This window comes from Castor canadensis, chromosome 4, assembly GCF_047511655.1.
Source record: "Castor canadensis chromosome 4, mCasCan1.hap1v2, whole genome shotgun sequence".
Classification (NCBI taxonomy): Eukaryota; Metazoa; Chordata; class Mammalia; order Rodentia; family Castoridae; genus Castor; species Castor canadensis.
This window is the reverse complement of record NC_133389.1, coordinates 5959811-5974205: the sequence shown is the minus strand read 5'-3', so window position 1 is coordinate 5974205 and position 14395 is coordinate 5959811.

Here is a 14395-nt window from a genome sequence, read left to right as displayed (position 1 = left end):
ACTTCTGAAGTTTACCATACCTATAAACTTTTAGCTGAAAATTTTAGTATCTAATTTTAAATTGGCATCTATATACTAGCAGAAAACTGATTTTCTCTGATACTAGTTATTGTTCACAATTCTGATAACATTCTGATTCCTGAAGCTCTCTATACATTTGCACCATCTGGACTGGCTTTCAGGACTTCTCAATTTCATTTATGTAGACACTCAATACATCTTTTAATCTGAAAATCTGATTTTTAGTTCTGGAGTCAGAACTAAATAAATAGAAGAGGAAAAGTGGATCCCAAATTAATTGGTGCTATGAATCTTGGTTTTGCCTGTCTGTATTTCTAAATTTTCTATAATCTGCATATTCATTGTGAAGATAGGAAACAAAAATGTAATAATAAGAAAAAATATCCATTCATTAGAAAGTGTGTCTCACTAAGATTCTACCTCACCCCTGTTAGAATAGCCATCATCAGCAACACCATGAACAACAGGTGTTGGCGAGGATGCGGGGAAAAAGGAACCTCTTACACTGTTGGTGGGAATGTAAACTAGTACAACCACTCTGGAAAAAAATTTGGAGGCTACTTAAAAAACTAAACATTGATCTACCATTTGATCCAGCAATACCACTCCTGGGGATATACCCAAAAGACTGTGACACAGGTTACTCCAGAGGCACCTGCACACCCATGTTTATTGCAGCACTATTCACAATAGCCAAGTTGTGGAAACAGCCAAGATGCCCCACCACTGACGAATGGATTAAGAAAATGTGGTATCTATACACAATGGAATTTTATGCAGCCATGAAGAAGAACGAAATGTTATCATTCGCAGGTAAATGGATGGAATTGGAGAACATCATTCTGAGTGAGGTTAGCCTGGCCCAAAAGACCAAAAATTGTATGTTCTCCCTCATATGTGGACATTAGATCAAGGGCAAACACAACAATGGGATTGGACTTTGAGCACATGACAAAAGCGAGAGCACACAAGGGAGGGGTGAGGATAGGTAAGACACCTAAAAAATTAGCTAGCATTTGTTGCCCTTAACGCAGAGAAACTAAAGCAGATACCTTAAAAGCAACTGAGGCCAATAGGAAAAGGGGACCAGGAACTAGAGAAAAGGTGAGATAAAAAAGAATTAACCTAGAAGGTAACACACGCACACAGGAAATCAATGTGAGTCAATGCCCTGTATAGCTATCCTTATCTCAACCAGCAAAAACCCTTGTTCCTTCCTATTATTATTGCTTATACTCTCTCTTCAACAAAATTAGAGATAAGGGCAAAATAGTTTCTGCCGGGTATTGAGGGGTGGGGGGGAGAGGGAGGGGGCTGAGTGGGTGGTAAGGGAGGGGGTGGGGGCAGGGGGGAGAAATGACCCAAGCCTTGTATGCACATATGAATAATAAAACAATTAAAAAAAAAAAGAAAGTGTGTCTGCAGCAAATCCTGTCATTGTATTACAACACACATTCCTCTTCTTCCCGTGGGTCTGTTACGATCAGTGAGGAGCGTGAGGGCAGTTCCTCAGCATGGAAGAGAGCTCTTCCTCACCTCTCCTTGGCAATAATCGGATGACACACTCCTGCCTAAATTAATCTCTGTCAAGGGGAAAAGAATAAGACATGTAATTGAAGAACCAGGTCCCTTTCAGGGCAGGGCTTCCTCACTCTTCCTTTTAGATGTGAGCTGATGATGTGAGGACTAGCACTTACCGTGTGTGGTACCACTCCCTGTTTAGTGGATGACAGTTCTTATTTGGTGTCTTTGTTTCTTCCATGTGGTGGTACAATCGGTATGCTGTGTATGAATAATTTGCTGTGTTCCCTTATAAAGACACTCTATAAACAGAGTACCTCTGGATTTTGTTAAATAAACTACACGTCGCCACATGATCTTCTACTTGAACACAGAGTAGTAAAAGAGTAAAAATGTGGGGATTTTGTGAAGGATAAGAACATTTATTTTAAATATGTGGTTTAATGTATATGTAAGATGAAAGGTAAGAGTGGATGCTGTATATTCAAACAGAGGCACCTGTCAGTCACTGATGGTTGCTGTCCTATAATTAGTTGCTCACTCTGTGCTAACTCCACCCTCATTTCGGGAGGGCATTCATTTCTTTACTCAGATTTTGGTTCAAACACTATGTACATTGATAATGCTGGTGCTTCAACCACTGCCAACGACTGGTTTGGATTGGAGAGTGTGATTTTCATATGAAAAAAATCTACTTTGACCTTAAAAAGAGAAACTAGAAGGAGGAGGCTTGCTTTCCTTTTTTGTTGTCTGTTATCTTCATATGTGCTTTCTGTTCTTTCTGTTTTCATGACTCTATTTAACAACAGTGTTGCAGTTTTCTTGTAATCCTCAGACTGAAGATGCAATCTACATAGTGAGGAAGGAGGGAGAAGCCAAAAAACTGGTAGACATGAGGACTCAGTGCAGAAATTTTGTGCCTGAAGCTGGCTTTCTCCCTAAATTTCTTTTTTAAAATTCATTTATTCACATGTGCATACCTCCCTGCCCACCTCCCCTCCATCCCCCCCTCCTCCCTCAGTTCCAGGCAGGTCCTGTTCTGCCCTTATCACTAATTTTGTTGAAGAAATGACATAAGCATAATAAGGCAGACAAAGCATTTTTGCTAGCTGAGTTAAGGATAGCTACACAGAGAGATTCCTAACATTGCTTTCATGTACCCATGTGTTACGACCCATGTTGATACATCTCTAACTGATCTTTACACTGGTTCCTGATCCCCATCTCATGATAACCTCTGTCACTTTAAGGTTTCTGTATTAGTTCCTTTGGAGTGGGGACATCAAACACTTTCACGTTTTGGGTTTTCTACTTATTCCTATATCTCCCCGAATATGCTCTCCCCTTGTCATGTGATCCAAGTTCAACCACATTGCTGCATTTGCCCTAGATCTAAAGTACACATACAAGGGAGAACATATGATTTCTGGTCTTCTGAGCCTGGCTGACCTCACTCAGAATGATGTTCTCCAGTTCCATCCATTTACCTGCAAATGATAAGATTTCATTCTTCTTCATGGCTGAGTAAAATTCCATTGTGTACAAGTACCACATTTTCTTAATCCATTCACCAATAGTGGGGCATCTTGGTTGTTTCCATAACTTGGCTATTGTGAATAGTGCAGCAATAAACATGGGTGTGCAGGTGCCTCTGAAGTAACCTGTGAAACATTCCTTTGGGAATATCCCCAGGAGTGGGATTGATGTCCAAAATTTTTTCCAGAGTGGTTGCACCAGCTTGCATTCCCACCAGCAGTGGATTAGGGTTCCTTTTTCCCCACATCCTCACCAACACATGTTGTTGGTGGTGTTTTTGATGATTTCCATTCTAACAGGGGTGAGGTGGAATCTTAGTGTGGTTTTGATTTGCATTTCCTTTATGGCTAGAGATGGTGAGCATTTTTTCGAGTGTTTTTTGGCAATTTGAATTTCTTCTTTTGAGAAAGTTCTGTTTAGTTCAGTTGTCCATTTATTTATTGGTTCATTGATTTTAGGAGAGTTTAGATTTTAAGATCCATGTATATTCTGGTTATCAGTCCCTTATCTGATGTATAGGTGGCAAATATTTTCTCCCACTCTGTGGGTGGTCTCTTCAGTTTAGAGACCATTTCTTTTGCTGTGCAGAGGCTTTTTAATTTTATGAAGTCCCAGCAGCTGGGCTGCTGGGTTTCTATTGAGGAAGTCCTTGCCTATACCTATTGGTTCCAGAGTGTTTCCTGCTCTTTTCTGTAATAACTTCAGAGTTTCAGGTCTGACATTAGGGTCCTTGATCCATTTTGAGTTGAAACTAGTACAGGGTGACGGACATGGATCTAGTTTCAGTTTCTTGCTGATGCATAACCACTTTTCCCAGCAACATTTGTTGAAGAGGCTGTCTTTTCTCCATAGTATATTTTTGGCACCTTTGTCAAATATGAGGTAGGTATAGTTGTGTGGATTCATATCCTGGTCCTCTGTTTTGTTTCACTGGTCTTCCTGTCTGTTTTTGTGACAGTACCATGCTGTTTTTATTGCTATTACTTTGTAATATAGTTTGAAGTCAGGTATTGTGATACATCCAGCATTGCTCTTTTTGCTGAGCATTGCCTTGGCTATTCACAGTCTCTTGTATTTCCAAATGAACTTTAGGGTAGATTTTTCAATCTCTGTGATGAAAGTCATTGGGATTTTGGTGGGAATTGCATTAATCATGCAGGTTGCTTTTGGTAGTATAGCCATTTTTACTATGTTGATTCTACTGATCCATGAGCATGGGAGATCTTTTCATTTTCTGTAGTCTTCCTTGATCTTTTTTTCAGGAGTTTGTAATTCTCCTTGTAGAGGCCATTCATATCCTTTGTTAAATTTACTCCTAGGTATTTGATTTTTTTTGAGGCTATTGTGGATGGAATTGTTTCCATATATTCTTTCTTAGTTTGTTCATTGTTGGTGTACAGAAAAGCTAATGATTTTTGTAAGTTGATTTTGTATTCTGCCACCTTACTGTAGGTGTTTATGGTGTCTAAGAGTTTTTGGGTAGAATTTTTTCAGTCTTTAAGGTATAGGATCATATCATCTGCAAATAGGGATATTTTGACAGTTTCTTTACCTATTTGTATTCCTTTTATTTCTTCTTCTTGCCTAATTGCTCTGGCTAGGAATTCCAGTACTATGTTGAATAGGAGTGGAAGTAGTGGGCATCCTTGTCTCATTCCTGATTTTAGGGGGAATGGTTTCAGTTTTTCACCACTAAGTATGATGTTAGCTGTAGGTTTGTCATAAATAACCTTTACAGTGTTGAGGTACATTCCTTCTATTCCTAGTTTTCTTACAACTTTTATCATGAAGTGGTGTTGAATCTTGTCGAAGGCTTTTTCTGCATCTGTTGAGATGATCAAGTGGTTTTTGTCTTTGCTTCTATTAATGTGCTGTATTACATTCATTGATTTTCGTATGTTGAACCACCCCTGCATCTTTGGGATGAAGCCAAGTTGGTCGTGGTGAATGATCATTCTGATCTGTTGTTGGATTCAGTTTGCCATTATTTTGTTGAGGATTTTTGCATCAATGTTCATTAAGGGGATTGGCCTATAGTTCTCCTTTTTGGAGGTGTATTTGTCTGGTTTGGGGATGAGTGTAATACTGGCTTCATAAATGAGTTAGGCAGTGTTCCTTCCCTTTCTATTTCGTGGACCAGTTTAATGTTAGTTGGTATCAGTTCTTCTTTAAACATCTGATGGAATTCAGCAGTGAATCCATCAGGTCCTGGACTTTTCTTTTTTTGGGGAGGTTCTTGATAGCTGCTTCAATTTCTTTTTCTGTATAGATCTATTCAGGTGATCAATATCCTCTTGGTTCAGTTTTGGGTGGCTGTAAGCTTCTAGAAATCTGTCCATTTCTTCAAGATTTTCAAATTCATTAGAGTATAGCCTCTCAAAGTAATCTCTGATGATTTCCATGGTTGTTGTTATCTCCCCTTTTGCATTTCTGATTTTACTGATTTGAGTTTTTTCTCTCCTCATTAATATGAGGTTTATCAGGGGTCTATCAATCTTGTTTATTTTTTCAAAGGAACAGCTTTTTGTTTCATTGATTTTTGTATTTTTTTTTTGGTTTCTAATTCATTGATTTCAGCCCTTATTTTAATTATTTCTTTCCTTCTGCTTGTTTTGGGATTTGCTTGTTCTTGTTTTTCTAGGAGTTTGAGCTGTAGTATTAGGTCATTGATTTGAGATCTTTCTGTCCTTTTAACATATGTTGTCATGGCTATAAACTTTCCTCTTAGGACTGCCTTTGCTGTGCCCCATAGGGTCTGGTAGGTCTTGCTTTCATTTTCATTAACTTCCAGAAACCTTTTAATTTCCTCTTTTATTTCATCAATGACCCATTCATCATTAAGCAAGGTGTTGTTCAGCTTCCAATTGTTTGCAGGTTTTTTACTGATGTTTTTGTTGTTGCTTTTAGTTTAAATGCATTGTGATCAAATAGAATTCATGGGATTATTTCTATTTTCTTATATTTGCTGAGGCTTGCTTTGTGCCCAAAGATATGACCAATTTTGGGGAAGGTTCCATGGGCTGCTGAGAAGAATGTATATTGTTCAGAAGTTGGATGAAATATTCTGTAGACATCAGCTAGTTCCATTTGATCTATGGTGTGATTTAATTCTAGGATTTTATTATTGATGTTTTTGTTTGGATGACCTATCTATTGGTGACAGGGGGTTATTAAAGTCTCCCACTCCCACTGTGTGGGAGTTTATATGATTTTAGGTCCCTGAAGGGAACTTGATGAAATTGGGTGCATTGACGTTGGGTGCATATAGGTTGATAATTGTTATTTCCTTTTGATGTATTTCCCCTTTTATTAGTATGGAATGTCCTTCTTTATCTCATTTGATCAATGTAGGTTTGAAGTCTACTTTGTCCAACACAAGTGTTGCTACCCCTGCCTGTTTTCAGGGACCATTGGCTTGGTAAGTCTTTGTCCAGCCTTTCATCCTAAGCCTATGCTTATTTCTGTTGATGAGATGGGTCTTCTGTAAGCAACAGATTGTTGGATCTTCCTTTTTAATCCAGTTTGCCAATTGGTGTCTTTTGATGGGGGAATTTAGTTCATTAACATTCAGTGTTAGTATTGATAAATACGTGGTGATCCCTGTCATGTAGTTGTCTTTGTTGTTTAAGGTTTTGATTGTGTGCAGCTGAATCAATGTTACTCTTTACTTTCTTGCCTTTTCTTCTCCTGTGGTTTGGTACTACCTGCCCTTTGATGGTTTTGTTTGCTTGCATTTTTTGTGTGCAGAATTCCTTGGAGAATCTTTTGTAGTGGTGGCTTGGTGGTCATACATTGTTTTAGTTTCTGCTTATCATGGAAGACTTTTATTGCTCCATCTATTTTGAAAGATTGTTTTGCTGAGTAGTATCCTAGGGTTGAAGCTATTTTCATTCAGTGCTTGGAAGACCTCACTCCATATGCCTCTTGCTTTTAAGATTTCTGTTAAGAAATCTTCTGTCATTTTGATGGGTTTACCTTTGTATGTTATTTGTTTTTTCTCTCTTATAGCCTTCAATATTTTTTCTCTAGTCTCTGTACTTGTTGTTTTAATGATAATATATCATGGGGGTAGTTTTATTTTGGTCAGGTCTGTTCAGTGTTCTGGAGGCTTCCTGTACCTGAATGGGCATAGTTTTCACTAGATTTGGGAAATTTTCTGTTATTATTTTGCTGAATTGTTATGCATTCCTTTTGTTTGTACCTCTTCTCCTTCTTCACTGCCCATGATTTTCAGGTTTGGTCTTTTCAGGAGTCAGTGAGTTCTTGCCTTTTCTTTTCACAGGTCTTGAGTCGTTCAACTAATAGTTCTTCAGTTTTTCCTTTAATTACCATTTCATCTTCAGGTTCTGAAATTCTGTCTTCTGTTTGTTCTATTCTGCTGGAATGGCCTTCTATTTTGTTTTGCGTTTCTGTTTCATTCTTTTTTCTGAGGTTTTCCATATCTTGGGTTACTTCCTCTTTAATATTGTCAATTTTTGACCTTAATTTGTTTATCTCTCTGTTTGTGGTGGTCTCAGTTTCAGTTTGGCATTTATTTAGGGCTTCTATTATTTCATTTATTTGTTTTTGTGTTTTCTGAAATTCTTTGTTTTTATTGTCTTGGAATTTCTTGAGTGCCTCCTGTACATTTTTGTTGACCATGTCTAGTAACATCTCCATGAAATTCTCATTAATTACTTGTAGGATTTCTTCTTTCAGGTTGTTCTTATGGGCTTCATTTGGTTCCTTGGTATAGTTTATCTTTGTTTCATTGGAGTCTGGATCTGGGTATCCGTTTTCTTCATTTCACTCTAATCCTGCAGTACTTTATTTTTTGAGGTTAAAATGGTTTCCATCCCTTTTTCTTCTTTCCATATTTCCACTAGGTACTGTTTGTACCCCTGGACTATGTGTAATTTAGTATTAACTGGGTAACAATATTAATACAATAAAACCAAGAGAGAAGGATAAAAAAGAGAAAGAGATGGAAAGATAAAAGGAGGAGAGAAGAGATGAAAAGAAATGGGAGAGATAGTGGGTGATCAAACAGCAAACCAGGCAGCAGCAAAACCCTTAAAGAAGGAAAAAAAAGAAAAAAAAGTCACCAGTTATGGAACAGTAGAAATGCAGCCTTAGTTGTTCTGATGTTACTCCTTTAGCATCCAGACCTGTCTGTGTGTGTGTCTTAGGCAGGTTTGGAGCCCTCCTGTGGAGTTGGGTGGGGTCCCATGGGCCTACAGGCATAGGCCTTTCCTTGAGGGAAACTAGTGGGCCTTTGGAGTGTGGGCCTGGCGTGGCTGGCGGAGTGGAGATCATGCGTGTGGATTGCCGGCTTGTAGGCTTTAGGGGCATGGTCCCAGCGAGATTGTGCAGGCCTGAGGGCTGTGGCCTGGTTGTGATCGTGAATGCCTGTGGACCGCCTGATTGGCAGGCCTTAGGTGCTCTGTCTGGTGGAGATTGTGCGGGTCTGAGGGGTGGGAGTTTGGGGAAGAGCGGCCCTGGAAGGGCTGAGGAGCAGGACCAGGGTTCACAGATCTCATGGCCTGCAGAGCCACGGCTCAGTGGGCCCATGAGGCAGGGCTTGGCTATTGTTTTACTATTTTGTGGCCTGGGGAAGCCTTCCATTAGCTTGGGGTTCAGAATGCTGATGTTTCAGCTCTCCCTGATGCTTTATCTCAGGCAAGTGTGTCTCCAGCCTCTCAGCAAAGTCCCTGGTGCATGGAGTTCAGGAGGTATGTAGCTGTGTCCCAGTCGCCATCTTGGATCTCCTCCCTGAATTTCTTGTCCTCTATGATTAAAGCCATGATCAACTGATTGTCTTTTACTTGTAACTAAAATATTTATAATGATCATCTAATGAATGGGCAGAGAAAATTGAGGTACATACATACAACGGAATACGATTGCTCTCTAATCAGGAATGAAATCCTGCCATTTGTGACAGCTTGGATGGAACTGAGATCAAAAAGTTAAGTGAGATAAGTCAGACACAGAAAATGAGTAATCTCTCTCATGTGCAGAGTATAAAAATGTTGATCTCTAGAAATTCAGAGTAAGAGCCTATGAAGGATAGGGAGAAGTGAGGGATGGGGAGAGGTTGGACACAGAAGACTAAGTATGGTTAGGTAGGAAAAAGAAGTTCTGCACAGTAGGGTGACTATGGATAACAATAATGTACATACAGCACATTTCAAAAAGCTGGGAGAAAGAATTTGGAAAGATATTTATCATAAACAATGAGAAGATTTATATGGTTAATCTTATTTAAATATTATACATTGTATACATGTATTGAAACATCAAGTCATTGCACCAATATCATAAAATTTTTATGCTTTCAAGTACCAGCTTAAAAAGTCTATAACCCCCTCAAAGAAAATTATCTCCTCAGTGCTCTCCTGGCTCTGTCCTTTTGGCTTCCACTATGCTCTGACTAAGGTTCAAAGTCTGTCTCTTGATTTAGATTTAAATCTTTATTTTTTCAGTGTACGGATATATCAGCTAGAATAAAGCTATAATAAGTCAGTATCACCAAAATGGAAACATGGATGTATTCTTTTAAACAACACAAGCTAAAACTTTTATTTTTACTGACTTCAAGTTAATTAAAATAGTCATAAAATAATTATAAATATGGAGATGGTAGCACTGAAGAGTGGTTGTTTTTCTTCAAAAATAAGAAGAGTCAGAAGAGAAGTAGGGCATACTTGACCTATGATCCTTATTTTAAAAGGAAATATGTCACCTGTTTGTGGAATTAATCTATTTACCCATACAGGCCATTGAAATCTGTTTTATCAAAAGAAGGGAGATACAGTTACCTCCTAAAGAGAACACATGAAAAGTTGTAGTTATTACATGCAGAAACAAATTTTCCAATTTAACTGATAATTTAAGAGAGGAAATAAATGGATACAAACCGTCTTTCTTGAAGCAAAATAACATTTTGGTAACATTGCCATCCCAAAGAACAACTATAGATCTCAATTAAAACTGTTAAATTAAGTAGGCTAACAAAAGTGATATTCAATTAATTGAATGAGACAACTTCTTTGTCTTAATTTGTCCATCAAATGTTGAGATCCCCCAAAACAAACCAACACAACAGTTCTTGGATCAGAAACAGGAATGTTTACCCTTTAAGCTGACCATGTCATTCCTTATTTGTTTGCTGCTGCTGCTGTTTGAAACAGGGCTACATGTCTAGGCTGCCTGGATCTCACCATGTAGCCCAAGCTGGCTCATACCTATGATCCTCTGCTTCTGGTCTTTGGAGTACTGGGATGATAGGCAAGCATCATCATGCCTGGCTCTGTAAATCCCCATAAAAACAGGAAAGGGGAAGTAATCACATGATCATTTTAGGAGCTGGATACAAAAACTATGACTGATAACGGCACTTTAGGAAGAAAGTGGTGCTTCTTCACTATGATAAATACTGTGTATCAGTAATAAAACTGTATCAGTTAGCATGACTCATGAAGAACTGCTTAAATAACTGCTACTAAATCAATATTGCTCAGGAGGTCTTAACTGAAGGCAAGCAGAATAAAATATAAGAGTTAGACAGTAAGAAATAAAACTATAAATATTTGATGACAGTATGACCATGTATGTAGAAATTTTAAAAGAATCTAACAAATTTTGAGAATTAAGGAGTCAGTAAAACAAGGCCAGTGACAAAAATCAACACCAGAATTGTTTTAATATATGTCAGCAAGTAAGAGAAATGCACACAAAAGCACACACAGTTAATGAGATGCAATTTTGCTAGTTCAAATACTGTCAAATATCTAGGAATAAGCATAACAAAAACTTTGAAAGGCCTTTATATAGAAAACAATATACTATTGAGAGAATATTTAAAATATTTTGAAACTAAAAAGTTAAACTGTTGCATAGCTTAGAAGAATTAATTTATAAAAGTGTTAATTGAAGCTTAAAAACTTAGTTAAAAATTTGATGCAGTCCTAATCCAAATCTGAACTATCTAGGACAATGACAGTTCGATTTTAAAATTTATATAGAAACTCAGAAAGTCCAGATTATCCCAGCCCTCACTGGAGGAAGAGAAAGAGAGTGGGCTAGTATGATCTTTCAACTTTCGAGACTGATCAGAAAGCTATGCAAGTCATGACGTTTGTTTTTAGTGCAAAAAAGAGAAATATACCAACAAAACAAATAAGAAGATTGAAGAACAGTTCATGCCAGGGCGGCACCTGATGTATGGCGACAGTGACAGTGCAAACAGGGGAAAGAAGGGTTTCCCTAAAATGGAGAGACTTTTTTGACTACATGTCAAAAAACTCAGATGCTTGTAAATTGATTTCTGGTGAATATTAAAAAAAAATTATAAAAGGAAACACACTAAATCTTCTAGAAATAGGAAATAGAAAAGTGTTTTATGACTCAGAATTGTTAAACTCTATTAAACACAAAACTCTGTACTAATAAAGGAAAATAATAAAATTTTTCTATAGTAACATATTTTAGCTAAAAATATAAATAACATATTTTAGCTAAAATAACATTTTCAGCCCAGGCATCAAATAAGGCAGAAAACAATGTAGTTGTAGGAGGTAATTGCAAAACCTACAATAAAGGGCTTTTCAAATAAACAATCAAGTTAAAAGAGAAATAACATAAGCATCAACAACTGGTTTCAGGAAGAACTTAAAATGGAATATTCAGGTAAATAATTGAGTTTTGAAAACTTGCTCAATTCCATTAGTCATCAAGGAACTGCAAATTAAAATTGCAATGAGGTTCCTCTTCACAGCCTCTACGATGGTTAAAATTAAAAGGTTGAAGATACAACATGTTGGTGATGAATTACACCAACAAGTACTAGTATTGACTGAGTGCATTGATGCGATTTCTTTGGAAAGTGGAAAGCAGTTTAGCCTTATCTACTGGATAGAAAATATGCATATGATGTGATTCAGAAATTCCATACTAGGTATCCAACAAAAATGAGTGCCTTAGACCAAAGTCACAGGGTCAAGAATGTTCATATGCCAGTATTTATAAGATCTTTGACAAATATGACCTCAAGTGGTGGTGAGAGGACCAGAAATACATGTGCAAAAGAATGAAATTGGAGCCCCATCTTAGATCAGACACAAACTCAACTCAAAATCAATTAAAAATTTAAATAAGGCATGAAACTGTGGAACTCCTAGGAGAAAATAGAATGGAAAATCTTCATAACCTTGTTCCTAACAATAACTTCTTGGATGTGACTTTAATAGCATATGCAACGATAGGAAAAATAGCCAAGTGAGACTATGCCAAACTCAACACAAAAACCAACTCACCACCCCCTGCTTCTGCAGAGTTGAAATGAGAAACCATATATTTAATAAGGTGTCAATGTCCAAAGAGGAAACCCTACAACAAAGGAGAAAATAATAATAATACAATTAAAATGAGCAAAATGCTTGCATGGACATTTCTCTAAGAAAAACATACAAGTGACCAAAAAAGTATATGAAAAGGTGCTTCACACCACAAATTTTCGGGGAAGTGCAACTCAAAGCCACTTGTTAAGATGGCTATTTTATACATATATATACTACAGAAAACAACAAAAACTGAAACGCAACTGCTGAGGAAAAACTAAAAGTCCTTTTAAAGAATGCAAAATGAGGTCCAAATGGAAGACAAGCATGGGATTTAATAAAAAAATTAAAAATAAAACTATCATAGGATCTAGCAATATCCCTGGTGAGTATTATTAAAACCAACTGAAAACAGGATTTTGAGGCGATACAAAAGAAATTTACTTGAACTTCTAGATTAAATCCTGCCGAAAGTTCTACTCCTGTGTTTTTAGTTTTATGAGTCAATAGGTGCAATTTTGCCAAAGTTTGTTTGCATTGATTTATTGTCATCTACACAGGAAAATAGTCCTACTTGCTATAATACCACTTAAAGTATTTTTGTCCAGTGAGACCATGCAGCAGGTGTTTGTAGTCTGAAGCCCAAACTCCAGGCTTTGTCCTAGTAGGAGAATGACTTAATAATGGAAAACACAGACTATGGATGGTTGTTACATGGTATTTCTACCCAAAACAAACCAAATTTCTTTGGGTTTGAGTTGTTCAAATGGACTACTTTTAAATTATGATAAAACAACACTTAGCATGAAATCTATCCTGTTAACAAATTTTAAGTGTTGAGCCCAGTGTTTTTACTTGTAACTACAATGTTATGACAGCAGGCCTCTACTGACTCATCCTCACTACTTAAATTTTATACTCACAGAACAGCAATTCCCCATTTCCCCTTCCCAGGTCCAGGCAATCACATCCCACCTCCCACTTCTAGGAGTTTGGCTTCCTGAGAGGCCTCAGGTAAACAGAGTCACACAGTGTTTGTCCTGATGTGATTGGCTTCATTCACTTACCATGGTGTTCTCAAAGTGAATTTATGTTATTATGCAACATATTTCAGGCTGAATAACAATCCGTTTTATATTTATATCACATCCCTCTTCTGTCTTCTGCCCACGGACATTTTATTACTCCCATTGTTGTAGCAATGCTGCAAGGAACACAGGACAGCGAATACCTCTTTTCCTTCCTGTTCTCAATGGCTCTGGATAAATACCCACAGAGAATTGCCAAGACAGTTATAGCTTTTAGATGTATTTTTGTAACTTCCATCCTGTTTTCCACAGGAGCTGCACTATTTTACAGTTCCACCAGCAGAGTAAAAAAGGGTCTAATTTCTCTACATCCTCACCTGCACCTGTATTGTCTATTTTGTTTTAATGAGGACTGTTCTAACAGGTGGAGATAAACCTCTTTGTAGATTTGATTTGCATTTTTTGTGGTAATTAGTGAAATTGAAAGTCTGTTCTTATGCCTGCTGGCCACATATCCTCTTTTAAGAAATGAACCCAGGGCCTCCCACTGGCCAGGCAGGGCCTCTACCACTTGAGCCATGTCCCCAGCCCTTTTTTGCTTTAGTTAGTTTTCAGGTAGGGTATTGCATTTTTGTACAGGACCAGCCTCTGACAGTGATCCTTCCATGTAACTGAGATGGCAAATGTAAACCATCATGCTCAATTTACAGATTGATAAGTGGGTCTCACTAACATTTTGCCCAGGCTGGCCTTGAACCATGATCCTCCCAATCTCTTCCTCCCAACTAGGTGGGATTACAGACATGAGTGACCCTGCCAAGAGATGCCCAGCTTTTAACTGGCCTTTTTTGTTGTTGTTGTTTTGCTTGCTTGTTTCCTATTGGTTAGTAGGAATTCCTTACATATTCTTGATATTAATCCTTTATCAGATAAACAGTTGGCAAATATTTTCTACCATTCTATAGATTG